This window comes from Bombina bombina, chromosome 4 (genome assembly GCF_027579735.1).
Source record: "Bombina bombina isolate aBomBom1 chromosome 4, aBomBom1.pri, whole genome shotgun sequence".
Classification (NCBI taxonomy): Eukaryota; Metazoa; Chordata; class Amphibia; order Anura; family Bombinatoridae; genus Bombina; species Bombina bombina.
In genome coordinates this window covers 235,987,681-236,009,692 of record NC_069502.1, presented here as the reverse complement: position 1 = coordinate 236,009,692, position 22,012 = coordinate 235,987,681, and the positions used below count along the sequence as shown (strand labels likewise).

At 38.9% G+C, this 22,012-nt stretch overlaps 1 protein-coding gene across 6 annotated transcripts in view; it reads right to left on the bottom strand.

Moving 5' to 3' along the window:
• The window catches only part of AGFG1 (ArfGAP with FG repeats 1), a gene marked incomplete in the record, with an annotated part of 358,154 nt that overhangs the window by 318,906 nt on the left and 17,236 nt on the right, over positions 1–22,012 (bottom strand).

Sequence of the window (22,012 nt, the reverse complement as noted above, 5' to 3'; positions counted from 1 at the left end):
TCAGGGAACTTGCAGATAATCCTTTTTCCAATCCTTCTTGAAGGAAGGATAGAATCTTAGGAATCTTAACCTTGTCCCAAGGGAATCCTTTAGATTCACACCAACAGATATATTTTTTCCAAATTTTGTGGTAAATCTTTCTAGTTACAGGCTTTCTGGCCTGAACAAGAGTATCGATAACAGAATCTGAGAACCCTCGCTTCGATAAGATCAAGCGTTCAATCTCCAAGCAGTCAGCTGGAGTGAGACCAGATTCGGATGTTCGAACGGACCTTGAACAAGAAGGTCTCGTCTCAAAGGTAGCTTCCATGGTGGAGCCGATGACATATTCACCAGATCTGCATACCAAGTCCTGCGTGGCCACGCAGGAGCTATCAAGATCACCGACGCCCTTTCCTGATTGATCCTGGCTACCAGCCTGGGGATGAGAGGAAACGGCGGGAATACATAAGCTAGTTTGAAGGTCCAAGGTGCTACTAGTGCATCCACTAGAGCCGCCTTGGGATCCCTGGATCTGGACCCGTAGCAAGGAACTTTGAAGTTCTGACGAGAGGCCATCAGATCCATGTCTGGAATGCCCCACAGTTGAGTGACTTGGGCAAAGATTTCCGGATGGAGTTCCCACTCCCCCGGATGCAATGTCTGACGACTCAGAAAATCCGCTTCCCAATTTTCCACTCCTGGGATGTGGATAGCAGACAGGTGGCAGGAGTGAGACTCCGCCCATAGAATGATTTTGGTCACTTCTTCCATCGCCAGGGAACTCCTTGTTCCCCCCTGATGGTTGATGTACGCAACAGTTGTCATGTTGTCTGATTGAAACCGTATGAACTTGGCCCTCGCTAGCTGAGGCCAAGCCTTGAGAGCATTGAATATCGCTCTCAGTTCCAGAATATTTATCGGTAGAAGAGATTCTTCCCGAGACCAAAGACCCTGAGCTTTCAGGGATCCCCAGACCGCGCCCCAGCCCATCAGACTGGCGTCGGTCGTGACAATGACCCACTCTGGTCTGCGGAAGGTCATCCCTTGTGACAGGTTGTCCAGGGACAGCCACCAACGGAGTGAGTCTCTGGTCCTCTGATTTACTTGTATCCTCGGAGACAAGTTTGTATAGTCCCCATTCCACTGACTGAGCATGCACAGTTGTAATGGTCTTAGATGAATGCGCGCAAAAGGAACTATGTCCATTGCCGCTACCATCAAACCTATCACTTCCATGCACTGCGCTATGGAAGGAAGAGGAACGGAATGAAGTATCCGACAAGAGTCTAGAAGTTTTGTTTTTCTGGCCTCTGTCAGAAAAATCCTCATTTCTAAGGAGTCTATTATTGTTCCCAAGAAGGGAACCCTTGTTGACGGAGATAGAGAACTCTTTTCCACGTTCACTTTCCATCCATGAGATCTGAGAAAGGCCAGGACGATGTCCGTGTGAGCCTTTGCTTGAGGAAGGGACGACGCTTGAATCAGAATGTCGTCCAAGTAAGGTACTACAGCAATGCCCCTTGGTCTTAGCACAGCTAGAAGGGACCCTAGTACCTTTGTGAAAATCCTTGGAGCAGTGGCTAATCCGAAAGGAAGCGCCACGAACTGGTAATGCTTGTCCAGGAATGCGAACCTTAGGAACCGATGATGTTCCTTGTGGATAGGAATATGTAGATACGCATCCTTTAAATCCACCGTGGTCATGAATTGACCTTCCTGGATGGAAGGAAGAATTGTTCGAATGGTTTCCATTTTGAACGATGGAACCTTGAGAAACTTGTTTAAGATCTTGAGATCTAAGATTGGTCTGAACGTTCCCTCTTTTTTGGGAACTATGAACAGATTGGAGTAGAACCCCATCCCTTGTTCTCCTAATGGAACAGGATGAATCACTCCCATTTTTAACAGGTCTTCTACACAACGTAAGAATGCCTGTCTTTTTATGTGGTCTGAAGACAACTGAGACCTGTGGAACCTCCCCCTTGGGGGAAGCCCCTTGAATTCCAGAAGATAACCTTGGGAGACTATTTCTAGCGCCCAAGGATCCAGAACATCTCTTGCCCAAGCCTGAGCGAAGAGAGAGAGTCTGCCCCCCACCAGATCCGGTCCCGGATCGGGGGCCAACATTTCATGCTGTCTTGGTAGCAGTGGCAGGTTTCTTGGCCTGCTTTCCCTTGTTCCAGCCTTGCATTGGTCTCCAAGCTGGCTTGGCTTGAGAAGTATTACCCTCTTGCTTAGAGGACGTAGCACTTTGGGCTGGTCCGTTTCTACGAAAGGGACGAAAATTAGGTTTATTTTTGGCCTTGAAAGGCCGATCCTGAGGAAGGGCGTGGCCCTTACCCCCAGTGATATCAGAGATAATCTCTTTCAAGTCAGGGCCAAACAGCGTTTTCCCCTTGAAAGGAATGTTAAGTAGCTTGTTCTTGGAAGACGCATCAGCTGACCAAGATTTCAACCAAAGCGCTCTGCGCGCCACAATAGCAAACCCAGAATTCTTAGCCGCTAACCTAGCCAATTGCAAAGTGGCGTCTAGGGTGAAAGAATTAGCCAATTTGAGAGCATTGATTCTGTCCATAATCTCCTCATAAGGAGGAGAATCACTATCGACCGCCTTTACCGGCTCATCGAACCAGAAACACGCGGCTGTAGCGACAGGGACAATGCATGAAATTGGTTGTAGAAGGTAACCCTGCTGAACAAACATCTTTTTAAGTAAACCTTCTAATTTTTTATCCATAGGATCTTTGAAAGCACAACTATCTTCTATGGGTATAGTGGTGCGTTTGTTTAAAGTGGAAACCGCTCCCTCGACCTTGGGGACTGTCTGCCATAAGTCCTTTCTGGGGTCGACCATAGGAAACAATTTTTTAAATATGGGGGGAGGGACGAAAGGAATACCGGGCCTTTCCCATTCTTTATTTACAATGTCCGCCACCCGCTTGGGTATAGGAAAAGCTTCTGGGAGCCCCGGGACCTCTAGGAACTTGTCCATTTTACATAGTTTCTCTGGGATGACCAACTTGTCACAATCATCCAGAGTGGATAATACCTCCTTAAGCAGAATGCGGAGATGTTCCAACTTAAATTTAAACGTAATCACATCAGGTTCAGCTTGTTGAGAAATGTTCCCTGAATCAGTAATTTCTCCCTCAGACAAAACCTCCCTGGCCCCATCAGACTGGTTTAGGGGCCCTTCAGAACCATTATTATCAGCGTCGTCATGCTCTTCAGTATCTAAAACAGAGCAGTCACGCTTACGCTGATAAGTGTGCATTTTGGCTAAAATGTTTTTGACAGAATTATCCATTACAGCCGTTAATTGTTGCATAGTAAGGAGTATTGGCGCGCTAGATGTACTAGGGGCCTCCTGAGTGGGCAAGACTCGTGTAGACGAAGGAGGGAATGATGCAGTACCATGCTTACTCCCCTCACTTGAGGAATCATCTTGGGCATCATTGTCACATAAATCACATTTATTTAAATGAGAAGGAACTCTGGCTTCCCCACATTCAGAACACAGTCTATCTGGTAGTTCAGACATGTTAAACAGGCATAAACTTCATAACAAAGTACAAAAAACGTTTTAAAATAAAACCGTTACTGTCACTTTAAATTTTAAACTGAACACACTTTATTACTGCAATTGCGAAAAAATATGAAGGAATTGTTCAAAATTCACCAAAATTTCACCACATTGTCTTAAAGCCTTAAAAGTATTGCACACCAAATTTGGAAGCTTTAACCCTTAAAATAACGGAACCGGAGCCGTTTTTAACTTTAACCCCTTTACAGTCCCTGGTATCTGCTTTGCTGAGACCCAACCAAGCCCAAAGGGGAATACGATACCAAATGACGCCTTCAGAAAGTCTTTTCTATGTATCAGAGCTCCTCACACATGCGACTGCATGTCATGCCTCTCAAAAACAAGTGCGCAACACCGGCGCGAAAATGAGGCTCTGCCTATGATTTGGGAAAGCCCCTAAGAATAAGGTGTCTAAAACAGTGCCTGCCGATATAATCTTATCAAAATACCCAGATTAAATGATTCCTCAAGGCTAAATATGTGTTAATAATGAATCGATTTAGCCCAGAAAAAGTCTACAGTCTTAATAAGCCCTTGTGAAGCCCTTATTTACTATCTTAATAAACATGGCTTACCGGATCCCATAGGGAAAATGACAGCTTCCAGCATTACATCGTCTTGTTAGAATGTGTCATACCTCAAGCAGCAAGAGACTGCTCACTGTTCCCCCAACTGAAGTTAATTCCTCTCAACAGTCCTGTGTGGAACAGCCATGGATTTTAGTAACGGTTGCTAAAATCATTTTCCTCATACAAACAGAAATCTTCATCTCTTTTCTGTTTCTGAGTAAATAGTACATACCAGCACTATTTTAAAATAACAAACTCTTGATTGAATAATAAAAACTACAGTTAAACACTAAAAAACTCTAAGCCATCTCCGTGGAGATGTTGCCTGTACAACGGCAAAGAGAATGACTGGGGTAGGCGGAGCCTAGGAGGGATCATGTGACCAGCTTTGCTGGGCTCTTTGCCATTTCCTGTTGGGGAAGAGAATATCCCACAAGTAAGGATGACGCCGTGGACCGGACACACCTATGTTGGAGAAATAACCTATTAACTGGCCTTTCTCTCTCCCGCCGTCAATCCATCTTATATGCCTCTGCCAGCCTAATTCACCTTTCCAGATGCTCTGTATCTGCTGCACCTCTCTGTGAGTCCCTTCACTGGCTCCCCATTAACTGCAGAATTGAATTCAAAATTCTCACCCTGACCTACAAAGCCTTTACCAGTGCTCCCGCCCCCTACCTGACCTCACTTCTTAATTATACTCCAGCCTGCCCTCTAAGATCCAACAATGACCCGCTCCTTGCATCTTCTACCATCACCTCATCCCATGCTAGACTGTAGGACATCTCTCTTGTGGAACCAACCCTCTGGAATGAACTTCCTCGCAATTTTGACTTTTCCCTAATCTGTCCTCCTTTAAATGCTCCCTAAAGCCACCACACTAACATCATTCTCTCCTCCGCAGTCCCCACCTCCTATTTCTCACCCTCCTACCCTTCTAGATTGTAAGTTCCCACGGGAATAGGGCCCTCAATTCCACCTCTGTATTTGTTTGATAAAGTTTATCCTGTGTCTTGAGAATATTGTATCATTGTTGTACTTTTATCTTTTGTACCCATGGACAGAGCTGCAGAATTTGTTGGTGCTTTCCAAATAAAGTATAGTAATAATAGTAAATAGTGATGCACCGAAATGGAAATTCTGGTCCGAAACCGAAACGGATACCAAAAATGTATTTTTTCAAATTATTTTTTTTTTAGTTTTTTTTTTGCATAATTAGAGCCAATAAAAAATCCCACACTATTATTGAAAGTAACACACTAAAATTGGACAAAAATAACTTAAAACAATAATATGCTACACAATAATTTTACCAAGAAAAAAAAAAAACAGGCAAACAATAATGCCATTTTCGGCCAAAATGTTTCTGCGACCAAAATTTTGGTGCATCCTTACTTAAAATAATTATAAATATCAATATACTGTATTATTCTTCATTTAGTTCTATGTAACAGAATCATATTTAACAGGGTTTTTTTTTTACTAATTATCCAAATAAAGTATAGTCCTAGAAAACTCATTAAATGCAGAACAGTAAGTCAAGTAATAAACTTAAACAGCAGCTCTAGGCTAGCATCAAATTTGAAACATGCTACACAATAATTTTACCGAAAATAACAGGCTAAAAAAACGAAAACCGAAATAGCCAAAAATGTCATTTTCGGCCGAAACTTTCTGCGGCCAAAATTTCGGTGCATCCTTAATAGTAAATGTAAAAGAACGTTTAATATTCCATTTTTTTTTTATTTCTGGGGAAAATGTCTTTGGGGGAACCACCTCCACAAAATTTTTTTTTTTTTCCCCCCTGGGAACTTGACATCTCTAAGCCAGGTAATCAATAGTGCCACAGTGATCACCTAGCTATTCAAACTTATAAAGGGACTTTATATTGAAGAGGGGCTTCCGGGCTTTAAAACAAGGAATCATGGGGGTCTTTAGGCCTTTTTCAAGACCCATTATAGGTAAGTGTAGTTTTATTTATTTTTAAATAAGTGCTTACACTTATTCCTCCAAAACCATTTGAAAGAGCAGACAATTCCCTTTAAAATGGTGGGTCTTGGGGATTTCTAGGACATTAAGGGACAGTCAAGTCCAAAAAAAAAAAACACTTTCCAGTTTACTTTTATCACCAATTTTGCTTTGTTCTCTTGGTATTCTGAATTGAAAGCTAAACCTAGGAGGTTCATATGCTAATTTCTTAGACCTTAAAGGCCACCTCTAATCTAAATGCATTTTGACCGTTTTTCACCACTAGAGGGCGTTCGTTTATGTGTTTCATATAGATAAAATTGACCTCATGTACGTGAATTTACCGGGGAGTGAGCACTGATTGGCTAAAATTCAAGTTTGTCAAAAGAACTAAAATAAGGGGGCAATCTGCAGAGGCTTAGATACAAGGTAATTAGAGAGGTAAAACATGTATTATAACTGTGTTTGTTATGCAAAACTGGGGAATGGGTAATTATCTATCTTTTAAAGCAACGAAAATTCTGGTGTTTACTGTCCCTTTAATTAAAGGAGCTGAGATTGGGGAGTTTAAATATTCAACCCCACCTCCCATAAGGTCTAGTCACCAGCATTTCCAGATTCCATTGGCAATGCCGGTGAGCAGCCAAACTCCAGATGCAGGGGTAAGTGTGGGATGGGTGATATAATTTGGTGGCTCTATTAAAATTTGCCCTTGATTGGATCACTGAAGGCAATTATACTACATATGTTCAATAAGAAAAAGATCTGTGCCCCCTATGTCTTGAGAGCCCTTTTGCATTGCCCCCTGACAAATTTACCTAAGAAAGTCGCAAACTCTGTGGTGCTTAAAAATACTATACATGGCAACTATTCTGCCAAGGAATAGGAGTTTATTTTTGCGTCTCACAATACCTGCCTATTGTGGGCAATCTCCTTTTTATTCCAGGTATCCAGGGCAAAGTTTATGAGCAGTGGAAAGTTAAGGGTAATGTAACACAGCTAGTAGACGATACAATAGGTCGATTCAAAACATTTGAAGCAATAATATCCGAATTCTAGATCCCAAGAGCAAATTTCTTTTTTTATCTTCAGGTGAGACATCTGTTTGAAGGATTACTAGCAAAGTGGGGCTCAATATGGTCTCTGGGTGATCTAGAAAAAAATCATCAAATTATATGCTGAAGGGAAACATGCAATCTCCCCGGCCTACAATATAGCACTCACATATCAAGAGGAAAAACATATCCAGGTGCTATATGATAAATGGAAAAAAGATTTCCCTGACATATTAGAAGAGGAGATTGAAGGTAGTCTAAAGGATATTACTAGAAATACACATATGGTAACATGGAGAGAGTCGCACTTCAAAGTAGTTAATCAACTATACTATACACCTACCAGACTTGCAAAGTGGTTTAAAAATGATAATGTAGTTTGTTATAAATGCAGAGACGTAAATGCTGACATTATCCATTGTTTTTGGTCCTGTCCCAAAATTATGCAATTTTAGCAGAAAGTAAACTTTTGGTTAGTAAGAGAACTCAGGGAACAATATAATATTGTGATTGACTCGGAGAATAAACTTAAAAGGGACAGTTTACTCAAAATTGTTCTCCCCTTTAATTTGTTCCCAAAGATCCACTTTACCTGCTGGAGTGTATTAAATTGAATTGTTTACAAGTAGCTCCTTTACCCTTATACAGGTGGCCCTCGGTTTACAACGGTTCAATTTGCACTGTTTCAGAATAACAACCTTTTTTTTCAGTCATGTGACTGCTATTGAAAATCATTGAGAAGCAGTGCATTAATTAAAATAGCCAGTAGGTGGAGTTGTCCGCTTGTGTTGCAGCAAAGATATGCAAGCCAAGCAAGCGGAAATTAATCAGTTTAACCAGACCTGAGCTATCGAGCAGCTTGCAAAGGAACAAGATCTTCCTGTCTATAAATCAGTCCAGATTGGAATGCATAGAAAGAACTGTTTGCAGAAAAATGCAAGTAAAGTCTCTGATGTGTGATTATTTTATTAGGTTTATAATGCTGTTTAGGATTTAAAGTCTTCATTTCAAATCTTTAAAAAATAATGTATTAGGTGCTACTTATGCCAATTTTGAGAGGGGCCTGTAACCAAACTCCCTCACTTCCCACTGACTTGCATTATAAACTGGGTTTCAATTTACAACGGTTTCGATTTACAACCATTCCTTCTGGAACATAACCCTGGCGTAAACTGAGGGCTACCTGTATTGGCATTTGAAATAGTTGATTTAGCATGTGGTATCCCCACCTATTCTGAAAGTTTGTGGCCGTAAGTCCAAGCTATAGATAAGCTTTGTAAACACAGCCAGCAGAAGAAAGTACACTCCGAGTGGGATATAGCAGAGATAAGGTAATAAAATGTTTATTTTCCATTGTTCTCTCCAAGTACTGTTTTATGGAGAGATATAAGATAAAGAAACATGTATATGTACACAATGGGATACAGTAATGAGATCTGATAATACCTACAAGCTCAACCCATTTTTTTAGGTTGTGGCTTCAAAACACAAAAAAACCTTAAAAATCTAATTTTCATACATTTTTTTACTCTGCAGTTGGTAAAAAAGCAATTGTAAAAACTTTTTCAGTATACTGTCCCTTTAAGGCCTTCTTTCAGAAATAGTTCTATGTCATAAGAGACTTTACCGTTAAATGTTCAACTCCAATCTATTCAGCCGTTAAAAAAAAAATCAAAGATAGTTATGTATTGGATCGCTTCTAATGAACTCCCACCTGACTGGAAAGCTCTGTTGTAAAAGCGAAGCTAGTCTATTAGGAACTTAACACTTTCCCTTCCTCCTGGGTATCCGCAAACTTAAAGGTACAGTCTACACCAGAATTTTTATTGTTTTAAAAGATAGCTAATCCCTTTATTACCCATTCCCCAGTTTTGCATAACCAACACAGTTATAATAATATACTTTTAACCTCTGTGATTATCTTGTATCTAAGCCTCTGCAAACTGCCCCTTTATTTCAGTTCTTTTGACAGACTTGCAATTTATCCAATCACTGCCTGCTCCCAGATAACTTCACGTGCACGAGCACAGTGTTATCTAAATGAAATACGTGAACTAACACCCTCTAGTGGTGAAAAACTGTTCAAATGCATTCTGAAAAGGTGGCCTTCAAGGTCTAAGAAATTAGCATATGAACCTCCTAGATTAAGCTTTCAACTAAGAATACCAAGAGAACAAAGCAAAATTGGTGATAAAAGTAAATTGGAAAATTGTTTAAAATGACATACTCTATCTGAATCATAAAAGTTTATTTTGGCCTAGACTGTCCCTTTAAAAGGCACATATGAGTTATTTGGATTTGTGGTTTTTATTTCTTTATTTTTCTGTAAAGCAGTGGACCTGCTTTTCTAAGGTCTGTAGATACCTCCCAGTATATGGGACCATCGCAATAATTAGATAGGTGGGAAGTTAGTTATTAAATGCCATTTGCTCTGATTTATGTTCAACCGGTTCCCTCCTATAGCCCTACTATAGATATCGAAGTAGATTGGTTACATTCACTATTTGCTATATAACCAATGCATTCTTCTGCAGATCTTCCCCTTTGCCGTTTTCTTTGCCTTTTGTTGCGAGCAGCCCACACCAGGGCTTGCACATTACTCAAACCCGACAAGTGTTGTAGGATCTGGGGATGGTCTGTGCTTTAGTTTATGTCTGTTTTTTTATATTCTTATGATTGTATGCCAAGAAATGTAGATGTATATAAATGTATGTATCTTAGTTTGGTTTCTTTGTGTATATGTGGCCTATGGAATCAACAGCCCTATCTATGTATTTTTGAAACTAATAAAAATATTTTTTTTTTAAAAATCAAGTGTGGGATGGGTGGGTAAATCAATCAGCAAAAAAAGCACACTGCTCCCCCAGATGACGATACGCAGTGGTCATCTGCACTTACTGCATGTCCATGAGTTGTCATCCACAGTTAAGGGGTTAATGTCCCGTTACAAAACCTATACTATGCACACGCTTGCATTAAAAAAGGGACAGTAATGACCCTCAGATTTTAATATAAAATGCATAGTTATGCATAATCAAAACAACCTTGCAAAATACTTGCATTATTTATTTTGCCCCATTTCATGTAGTTTAAAGGGAAAATAAAGTCAAAATTAATCTTTCATGATTCGGATAGAGCACACAATTTTAAACAACTTTCCAATTTACTTCTGTTATCAAATTTCCTTTGTTCTCTTGCTATCTTATGGAAGAGTAAAACTAGGTAGGCTCATAAGAGCTCAGGAGTGTGCACGTGTCTTTAGTACTGTATGGCAGCAGTGTTTTGCAGCATTATTTGTAGCTTTGTTATACAATGTTGCAAACCACTGCTGCCATAGAGTACTACAGACACGTGCACACTACTGAGCTCTTATGAGCCTACCTAGTTTTACTCTTCCAAAAAAGATACCAAGAGAATGAAGCTAATTTGATAACCGAAGCAAATTGGAAAGTTGTTTAAAATTGCATGCTCTATCTGAATCATGAAAGTTTAATTTTTACTTTACTGTCCCTTTAACTCTGTAAAATATGGATTGTCTAATTCTCAGAACTTGAAATGCACCCTGCTTACTTTTCAAGGCCATCCCTGCTACATAGCTGTTCCCAATTGGCATTTGACAACTGCAAAACAACTCACTTTATATAAAAGTAACGACCGTGCCTTGCTAGGTTGTCTGCAGATTCAATAATGGCTCCTTCAAATAAGAAATGTTGGATTGTCTATTGAAAAAACAAAAATCGCAGTAAAAGGGATGTCAATTTAGTTTAAAAACTTGGCTGACATGTTATTCTACAGCAACACAACAGAAATGTCTTTTAAAGGACCAATCAACACATTAGATTTGCATAATCAACAAATGTAAGGTGTACATGGTATTTAAAAGGGACATTATACACACTATTTTTATTTGCATAAATGTTTTGTAGATGATCCATGTATATAGCCCATACAGGTTTTGTAAAAAAAAAAAAAAATGTATAGTTTTCCTTATTTTTAAATAACATTGCTTTGATTTTCAGAATCCTAACCAAGCCCCAAAGTTTTAGAGAATACTGATGTATACCTAATCCAGCTTGCTCCTGTTTGTGTAAAGAGTCTTTTCATATGCAGAGGAAGGGGGAAGTGTCTGTTATTTCCCACCTAAAGTGGGTGTTCTAGATACCTTTTCAACAGAGCTAAACTGGGAGCTTCTAAGTAAGTTTTTAAACTGTTTTATACTGGATTTTTATATCTGTATAGTATATGTGCATATTATTCTTTATAGTAGTGTCTATTACATGCAGTTATATGGAAATTGGTGTATACTGTCCCTTTAATGTCCCTTTTCACAGTGCAGGTATCTTCCACTGCCCCTCTGCTACCATGTGTCAATTTAACACTGTTTTACATTTTGAAATGTAATTGGTCTTTTCTGCCATACTACAATCATCATTTCTACAAAGCCTCAGCACTAACTTCAGACACAAGAAGCACATATACAATAGATCATACTGCATCTGGCACTTCAGCCAGAACAGTTCTCAGTGTTACTGTACATGAATAAAATAACATGCTACTAGCAAATAATTCATTAAGGAATCAATGTAGCAGCATGATGAAAGCGCAATCCATCTTGGCCTAGTTTCTAACCTTCTAGAGTTTGCTTTGTGAAAACTCCACTGGGTATTTTCTGTCTCTCTTTACACCATTAGAACCCACTAGAAGCACACATTTCATTTGGGAAAGATAGCCCACCCAAGAAGAGTATACTGTAAATCCTGAATATATGGATTTCCTATATTCTGACTGAGTACACACAGAAATACATGCTCTGACACGCTATTCACAAACACAGAGGCAACAAATAAGCAGCCAATGGGATATAAGAACATTGTGCATAAACTGATTCATTTTTATAGATTTACTGTGTTTGATTGTGGTTTCTTTAACAATGTCAATTCTTGAAGTGTGTACTTTACAATGAAGTATTAGAATGGCTCCATATTGCAAAAACCTTAAAGTGAGGGTAAACCCTAGCGTTTGTGAAACACTAGGATTTACCATTGGAACAAACAAAGGGGACTTTTAGTCATGAAGTATAAAATACTTAATTCTGGAAGCTCCTTTATTTGTTTCAAGCGTTTGCTGCACTGAGCTGCTAAGGCAACCCACGGCAGAACACTATTTGGCTGAGAGGTGACGCTTCCACCTCTTAGCCAATTGCTGTGCGGGAAATCCTGCTTGGCACCGTATACTGCGGCGCCAAGCCGGATTTCCCAAGAGGTGGAAACGTCACCTCTCAGCCAAATAGTTTTCTGCCGTGGGATGCCTTAGCAGCTCAGTGCAGCGAACACTGCAAACAAATAAAGGAGCTTTCAGAACGAAGTATTTTATACTTGATGAATGAAAGTACCCTTTTTTTTTTTGTTCCAATGGTAAATCCTAGCGTTTCACAAACGCTAGGATTTACCATCACTTTAAGCCCCTTTAATTCACGTCAGTTATAGGAAGCTTTTTATAACTAAATATGTTCCTCATGTCGACAGCGGTTTCTATAAAAATGTCACAGAAATGTAGAGAGAAAAAAAATTCCTAATAAAAATATAAATAATCAGCAAATATAGCATTAAATTAGCGTTCTTGACCTTCTGAGGTGGTCTATCCAATCCTTTCTAAACTAAGCAAACCTTGTTCTAACTTTGTGTTTCTAAAGCATCAGCATAAACAGGACAAAAACTGATGTTTTAGAGTTCCCAGTATCCTCACTAGTTCATTATCAGCATTAATTTAATGCAAATATCCATAGAAATAGAAACTATGCAAGTATTCTCCACAGAAGCTTAAGGTTTGAACTGTTCTCCAATAAGCGCTATAGCCATATGGCACTCACAATTGTTTTCTATCTTTTTTTTTTATAGCTAGAGCACTGATTGGAAAACAGTTCAAAGCCTTAGCTCAAAAAAAAGAAAATACTTTTGGCTGAGTGCGGGGTATTTGAATCTCAGTACTACATTAAAAAAGTACGCTTTAGTGTATCCTCATTACAACGGATGAATTAAACTCCATCAAAAATATCACTAACATTTCAGATCTGTTTATACAGAGGGGAAAGTTGCTGTCACTTTAAACATAATAAAAAAAAATTATAAAAATTAAAGTTCAACCTGTAATATGCAATGTATACGATAATTCATCTATATCTACCCACATCAATCTATTTTTCAGCATCTGCCTCAGAAGCTATAAACTACAAGTTAAATTGTTACCAGGTCACATTCTTTTCAATTTTTTAAGGTTGAATTGTTTACTAGTGCGACAACACAGCAGCCACTGAAATTTTATTTTAAGATAAATTCCAGTCCTGACTGCACACACCCGAGTGCAAACTTATACAATTAACTAAATCCTCACTTTAATCCGATACTTTCATACATTCTGGTTCGTCTTGTGTCTCATCAGATCATGACATTTTAACAATGTGTTCCTAATTGAGAAATATAAATGGACAGTAAAAACACCAAAACCAAGAAAGGGTTGGGACAAGAAATATTATGTTTGGTTCAATCAACAGATCCGTCTGAAAAAGTTTAATTTTGGCATAGTAAAAATAGCTAAAATAAATCCCCAATCTAGCTCTATTTGGCTCTGACTGCTCAAATCAGAGGGAAATAAGCAACAAAATTTGTATTTCTTCTAAATACCCCCACCCGAGAGTTTACTCAGTGCTATTGTTTCCTGTTTACATAGCTTTTCTACAGAAATGTGTATTAATATTTCCAGTACAGGTGGTGGTTTCCACAGGCAAAAGCAGCTATTTCAAATAAAATAAAGACAAATATTTTAGAGTACAATGGCCCTCACATGAAGGGTTAATCTAGAGCTCTGACAACATAAAAATCATTTATACTCTTGTTCATTCTTTTGATTTTGACTACAGCCTCAAAATCCTTATTCAAACATCCGCACCTCAACCCCTAGGAGGACGAGCACTTAAATGTTAAAGGGCCATAATAGTTGAAACATGATATATTCTAATTCATTTGAGCATGCAATTATAAGACTCTATACTACTGTGTGATTTACCCCGGCAAAGGGCAGCAACACTAGTTGCACATTTGAGTTTATTTAGGACCAGCAATGCTCAGCAGCACTTCTACTGTGTTTGACCCCTTTGAAACAAACTAGAGTAGAGCATGTACTTTTTTGATTAAGTATGTTTGGCTTATGTTGATGTGTCTAGGTTGCTTTCTAACCTGAAGTAATCAAGCCCTCTTTGTAATGCATTGCCCTGATAATGATTACTGCCCAGCTGCAATCTCTGTAAGCCATAAATGTAGTTGGAGGAAGTAGAAGACTTACCTTCCCTAGATTATCCTGCTACTTCTACTCCTATATTACACCACCAGATTGTTCACTAATGATGTAGGTAGGAGCTGCGGAAATACTGACCCAACAGGCAGTGATAATACAGGAATGTTATCCCCTTAAGAGTAAAGATGATCAGGTATACCGACTCGATTATCAACATATGGCTATGGTAAATACGTATTCTGGACAGATTCTTAGTATAAAAGTTGGGCAAATGTTAAGAGATTTAACCAAACTACATAGGACTTTTTTATGTGGTCCATATGGATCCCTCTATCCAATGAGCATTATCTGTCTATCATAACTGGTGACCCAGCTGTTATTCTTCTCAGCTAAATAGCCATCATTCATTATCTTTAATATAACTAGGTTGAGGGCACATCAGCTGATAATGATAATCTGAATCATGAAACAAACAAACAATCAGGCTTAGACTTCCATAAAAAGCCTGAGCCTGAGGAAACAGCCTTTGTAGCTGAGAAACTAGTTGCAACTGTTTTTTAAACAATTGTTTTTATATTGGGGTGTTGTTAATTCACATCCCTTGAATTTTTAAATAAATTGTTATTTTTATGGAAGTCTAAGCCTGATTGTTTGTTTGGAGATATTGGTAACCATCATCCTGCTGCAGGATCAGTGTAGCTGGGTCACTGTGATTCCCCAGCCTGCCTCAATCAGCACATAGGTGCTGCTCCCCTTGTGAGTATACAATCTTCAAGTTTGTCCATTTGTGCCATTTATATTACAATATTGCACTAGGAGGTGCTCCCCATCTCTTTTTTGATTTCTTGTTCATATTCTACATTTGTTTCCAATCAAGCTCCATCATCCAATCGCTGGATCAGTATAGCTGGGTCACTGTGATTCCCCAGCCTGCCCCAATCAGCACATAGGTGCTGCTTATTTTGTGAGTATTTTTCTTGCACAAATTCTATTTTTTGTTTATTATCTTGCAATATTGCACTAGGAGGCGCCCTCTTTTCTTTGTGATTAATTTCCACAGATGTTTGGTTGCTTTGTTTGTTATAAGAGGAGCTGCCCATCAAGCCTTCTATCAAGTGTGAATATCATACTACCAACCATACCTGGACTTTACCAAAAGAATTTCTTAAAGATTTCAGGACTATATTGAGTATCAGTACATGTTACATAGCTGAGGCAAAGAATCCAGCTAAGTTATTTCCATTAAGTGTATGATTTGAGATTTATTATTGTTTTGTTGCACATCAAATGTTGTTAACTAATATATGTGAATAGCGCCCCCTACAGTTGGATACCTAGGTATCAACAGGTTTGGATTGTCCCTTTAAAGCAAGGGTTGACAAATCTGTTTAACCCCTCAACGAGCGTCGTACCCTTTACAACGCTTGTCGTTACGCCCTTAAGGACCAGCGGTGTACCCTGTACGTCGCTGCAGTCCTGGGTTTCTCTGCCACAATCACACTCAAAATTGCGAGATTGCGCTATTTCTGCATGCCCCAAGCACTGCAGAAATAGATTTGCAGAGTTACCGATGCAGAGAGAGCCACTCCGTGGCCCTCTCTGCATTGGACAGCGGTGGTCCGATCGTTGGTGGGTGGGAGCAATAGCAGGGAGGCGGGTGGGCAGCCCATCGCCGGTGCATGTTCCGGATCATGTGCGTGAGCGTGCACAGAGGCGGTCGGCGGGGCTCGGGAGCGCGCGCGCGTGCGCGCGCACGCTCGGTAATCAAATACTGCAGCCGAAGGAGGAAAAAAGAGGGGGAGGGCGGAAAGGGTATTGAGGGGGTGGGAAGCTACACTACAGAAAATAAAGGGATTATTTATTTAACAAAAAAAAAAGGGCAAATTTGTAAGCAAACTGGGTACTGGCAGACAGCTGCCAGTACCTAAGATTGCGGCCAATAGGTCGAGGGGGGAGAATCGGGGATCCTACACTTCATTTTATTTTATTTTTTTTTAAAAACTTTTTATACTGGCAGACTTTCTGCTAGTACTTAAGATGGCGGTGACAATTGTGAGGTGGGGGAGGGAAGAGAGCTGTTTGAAAGGGGCCAGGGAGGGTTCAGGGGGTGGGATGTGTCAGGTGGGAGGCTGATCTCTACACTAAAGCTAAAATTAACCTACAAGCTACCTTATTAACCCCTTCACTGCTGGGCATAATACAAGTGTGGTGCGCAGCGGCAATTAGCAGCCTTCTAATTACCAAAAATCAATGCCAAAGCCATATATGTCTATTTCTGAACAAAGGGGATCCCAGAGAAGCATTTAAAACCATTTGTGCCAAAATTGCACAAGCTGTTTGTAATTAATTTCAGTGAGAAACCTAAAGTTTGTGAAAAAGTGAACAATTTTTTTTTATTTGATTGCATTTGGCGGTAAATTACCGGTAATATAGTGGCAAGAAATATACCAAAATGGGCCTAGATCAATACTTTGGGTTGTCTACCACACTACAGCTAAAATTAACCCTACAAGCTCCCTAATTAACCCCATCACTGCTGGGCATAATACAAGTGTGGTGCGCAGCGGAATTTAGTGGCCTTCTAATTACCAAAAAGTAATGCCAAAGCCATAAATGTCTACTATTTCTTAACAAAGGGGATCCCAGAGATGCATTTACAACCAGTTTTGCCATAATAGCACAAGCCGTTTGTAAATAATTTCAGTAAGAAACAAAAGTTTGTGAAAAAGTTAGTAAAAAAAGTTAACAATTTTTTTATTATTTGCTCACATTTGGCGGTGAAATGAAATACCAAAATGGGCCTAGATCAATACTTTGGGTTGTCTACTGAAAAAAAAAATATACATGTGAAGGGATATTCAGGGATTCCTGACAGATATCAGTGTTACAATGTAACTATCGCTAAAAGCAAACATGTAAACATTGGGTTTTTCTAAACTGTAGATGTGCAACAGATTTTGGTGGTCAAAGTTAGAAAAAGTGTGTGTTTTTTTAATTTTTTCATCATACTTTATAAAAAAATTATAGTAAATTATAAGATATGATGAAAATAATGGTATCTTTAGAACATCAATTTAATGGCGAGAAAAATTGTATATAATATGTGGGTACAGTAAATGAGTAAGAAGAAAATTACAGCTAAACACAAACACTGCAGAAATGTAAAAATAGCCCTGGTCCTTAAAAGGGACACTGAACCCAAATTTCATGATTCAGATAGAGCATGCAATTTTAAGCAACTTTCTAATTTACTTCTATTATCAATTTTTCTTCGTTCTCTTACTATCTTTTCTTGAAAAAGAAGGCATCTAAGCTAAGGAGCCAGCACATTTTTGGTTCAGAACCATGGGCAGCTGATTGGTGCTGTCCAATCAGCAAGGACAACCCAGGTTGTTCACCAAAAATGGTCCGGCATCTAAACTTACATTCTTGCATTTCAAATAAAGATACCAAGAGAATGAAGAAAATGCGATAATAGGAATAAGAAAGTTGGTTAAAATTGCATGCTCTATCTGAATCACAAAAGCAAAAATTTCGGTTCAGTTTCCCTTTAAGGGTAAGAAATTGAAAAATGGTCTGGTCCTTAAGGGGTTAAAATTTAGGAGCCAGACAGTTGTATTTGTATAGACATATATGGAGGAGAACTCAAAAAGTTAGGAGCCAGTGGTAAAATTCTAGGAGCTGGGTTTGTCAAGCCCTGATTTAAAGAGACACTAAACACCATATACATTACATGCACCTCCCACTAATCATGGGTGCTGCCATTATGGAACGTAGGTTACACTGCAGGTATCTTAAGGTGAGTTACCACACATGTACAAACAGGTTAGCACCGAAATGTAGTAAAATATATCAACATGGTAGCACCCGTGACTAGAGAGAGACGAGGAATAACCTAAATACTATGCTTATAAAATGTATTTAGTGTTTAATGTCCCTTTAAATGTAATATTTGTCTGGTGTTAGGAGTTGCCTCAGCAGAACAGTTGCACTGCTTCCACTCTGTGGAATTCTGTATACCATATGTATGGGGCACTAAATGGCGGAAGATGAACATATTGAATTAAATCCCAAAGCTCGCTATTAGTTAGCCTTTATAACTTTGAAATAGTGGATAATAAGTGGACACAGGCTCAGTTCTTACAGGTTTTAATCTAAAACATGAGAATAATAGTCTATCCTCATATTTCTTTCCCACTCCTTGCTTATTAATGAGTTACCCTATCTAGGTTGATAATCTAGAGGATAAGTTAAAGGGACATTGTACACTAGATTTTTTCTTTGTATTAATGTTTTGTAGATGATCCATTTATACAGCCCATCTGGTGTGTTTTTGTAAAATGTATAGTTTTGCTTATTTTTAAATAACATTGTACTGAATTTCAGATTTCTAACCAAGCCCCAAAGTTTTAGATGCATACTGATGTATTCAGACTTCAGACTGCTCTTGTTTGTATAATTAATCTTTCCATATGCAGGGGGGGGTCTGCTATCGGCCCCTTTTAGAGGGTTTCCCAGGCTAATCTCATCAACAGTGCTAAATTGGAAGATTCTAAGTAAGTTTTTAAAAGGTTTTATACTAGATTTTTATATCAGTATATGTGCATATTATTCTTTATAGTAGTGTCTATTACATGCCGTTAAATGAAAATTGGTGTATACTGCCTCTTTAAGCGATTACTCCACTAGAAACACAGGATTTAATATAGTGAAGAGTGCCGAGACAAATGCCTCATCTCCACAGAATACTGATTCCTTGTTGGAAAGGATGACATCCATAGTGCCACTTGGAGTATTTATGAAGCAAATGTCTACGTGAGCATCAGTGGTTCAGTTGTATGCGTGTTAAGAGAGTATATTATTGTATAGCAACACGACAGAAAGGCACAATGGGTCGGGTGGTTGTTCCATATTGGTTCTCTACATTAGTCTAAAGATGTATTGGGAACCTCATTATTTTATCTCTGTAGGATACAGGACAGGAAATAGTGCTCTTGCTTATGTATAACATTTCTGATTAACTGCTGCCATATGGTGCTGCAGACACATGCCCGCTCCTGAGCCTACCTTCCTGCTTTTTAACAAATGATAACAAGAAAACAAATACAATTTCATAATAAAAGTAAATTGAAAAGTTGTTTAAAATTGTATGCTCTGTTAATGAAATTAACATTTTGGGTTTTATGTCCTTTTTAGCTGGGCCAAAGCTCCAACTCTGCCTACCCAACTTCAACTTCTGAAGAAAATCAGGCAGGAGTGGCACCCTATCCCTTCAGGAAGGGGTTTCTACCTACTTCAGCCGTCAAAAAGGCCATCTACCCAGCAGTACTGATATAGAGCTACAAGAGTGTGAATTATACACAATCCTAATCCTAAACCTTGTGTATAAACAACTTTGTTGCCAGTACAAACAAAACACAAGCGAATTTAAAGGGACAGTCAAGTCCAAAAAAAACTTTCATGATTCAAATAGAGCATGTAATTTAAAACAACTTTCCAATTTACTTTTATCACCAATTTTGCTTTGTTCTTTTGGTATTCTTAGTTGAAAGCTAAACCTAGGAGGTTCATATGCTAATTTCTTACACCTTGAAGGCCGCCTCTAATCTAAATGCATTTTGATAGTTTTTCACCACTAGAGGGCATTAGTTCATGTGTTTCATATAGATAACAGAGCTCATGCACGTGAATTTACCGTGGAGTCAGCTCTGATTGGCTAAAATGCAAGTCTGTCAAAAGAACTGAAATAAGGGGGCAGTCTGCAGAGGCTTAGATACAAGGTAATTACAGAGGTAAAACGTGTATTATTATAACTGTGTTTGTTAAGCAAAACTGGGGAATTGGTAATTAAGGGATTATCTATCTTTTAAAAAAACAAAAATTCTGGTGTTGACTGTCCCTTTAAAGTGAATGTAAACTTTCATGAATTAGTGCCCGGTTTTTAAAAATACTATTAAAAACGTGCACTTTCTTTCATAAATCTTTACATTGCAGCATATTTTTACAAATACTTGCCTTTTGCATCAGCAAAGCGGGATCAGAGATCCCCCGCCCACTTCTCATGCTGTATTTAGCACAGCAATGACGAAACTGGCTTCCTCCAATCACGGCGTGGCCTCACGAGATGGACACTCTGGGGTGTACACCATTGGAGGAAGCCGGTTTAGTCATTGCTGATTTAAGTACAGAGGAGCCACAGGTGGGGGATCGCCGGATGGGATCGCCAATCCGGCTTTGCTGAAGAAAAAGATAAGTATTTTTAAAAACACGTTGCTACGTAAATTTTCATGAATTCAAGTGCCCCTGTATTTAATAGTATTTTAAAAACCAGGCACTTATTAATGAAACTTTACATTTACTTTAAGCTCTCAGCACATTAAACAGCTAGAGTATATATGCAAAAACAATTGTTTTTAATAGAAAATCTGCAGGCTGACCTTAAGAGGGCTGTACACAGGAGATCCCCCTTGTGAGCTGACTAATCTTGGACGTTTACTCAAACAAGGGTGGGATAAAAATGAAGAATCCATGCATGCCAAGTTAAGATACTTACTGCTGTAACCAAAGAAAAATGAAGTTTCCATATGAGTTGCAGAAGTTTCTGACAAACTTATTTTGAATTAAAATGACATGAGACGCAAGTAGAAGCAGTTTCACAACATACATGTTTTATAAACAATGTTTCAGGGGCATAGATACATACGCTGCACATGCCCAGTGCACCCACATTTAAACATTGCTCCTGCGGCGGGTATGGAGAATCGGGTCATCATAAAAACTGACAAGAGTATTACAAAGCCAAACTATCGGTTTTTGTTTTTATTTACTGAAAGGAACCAGCCATGTGTGTTTGTATACAAATATATGCAGAACTAGCCAAAAACATTAGGGGCATGAAGACCAATTTTTTTCTTTCCTTATTCAGATAGAGAATGCATTTTTTTTTTTTTAGTCTCCAATTTACATCTCTTATTAAAGTTGCTTTGTTCTCATGCTATTCTTTATTGAAGCTCTACCTAGGTAGGTAGCATGCACACACCTGAAACACTAGATGCCATCTAGTGCTCTTGCTAATGCACAACACTGTTGCAAAACCGCCGCCATAAAGTGCTGCATACACGTGCACACTCCTGAGCATACATCCCTGCTTTTTAAAAAAGGATAACAAGAAAACAAAGGAAATTTAAAAGAAGTACATTGGACAGTTGTTTAAAATTGTATGCTCTATCTAACTCATAAAAGAAAAATGTTGGGTTTTATGTCCCAAGAAATAAAATTATAAGAGCCATCAATATCTAATATCAAGCACTGCACTAGCGAAACTTACCTTGGAGGTAGAATACCTACTTACAAATGCAAATCCAAGAGATAGCATTACAGTAGCACAGGCACAACTGCTTGATAGATACACAAACACTATGTCTGCAGTAATGACAAGGCTGAAATAGGACTCATGGCTTTACATACTGCATAAGGAATAGTAGACGTGTTTGTTGCCTTCCCAGGTGAATTACAAATGGGTATTTTACTATGTGTGGGTGTGTTCCCAAGGCACAGCCAAGAAT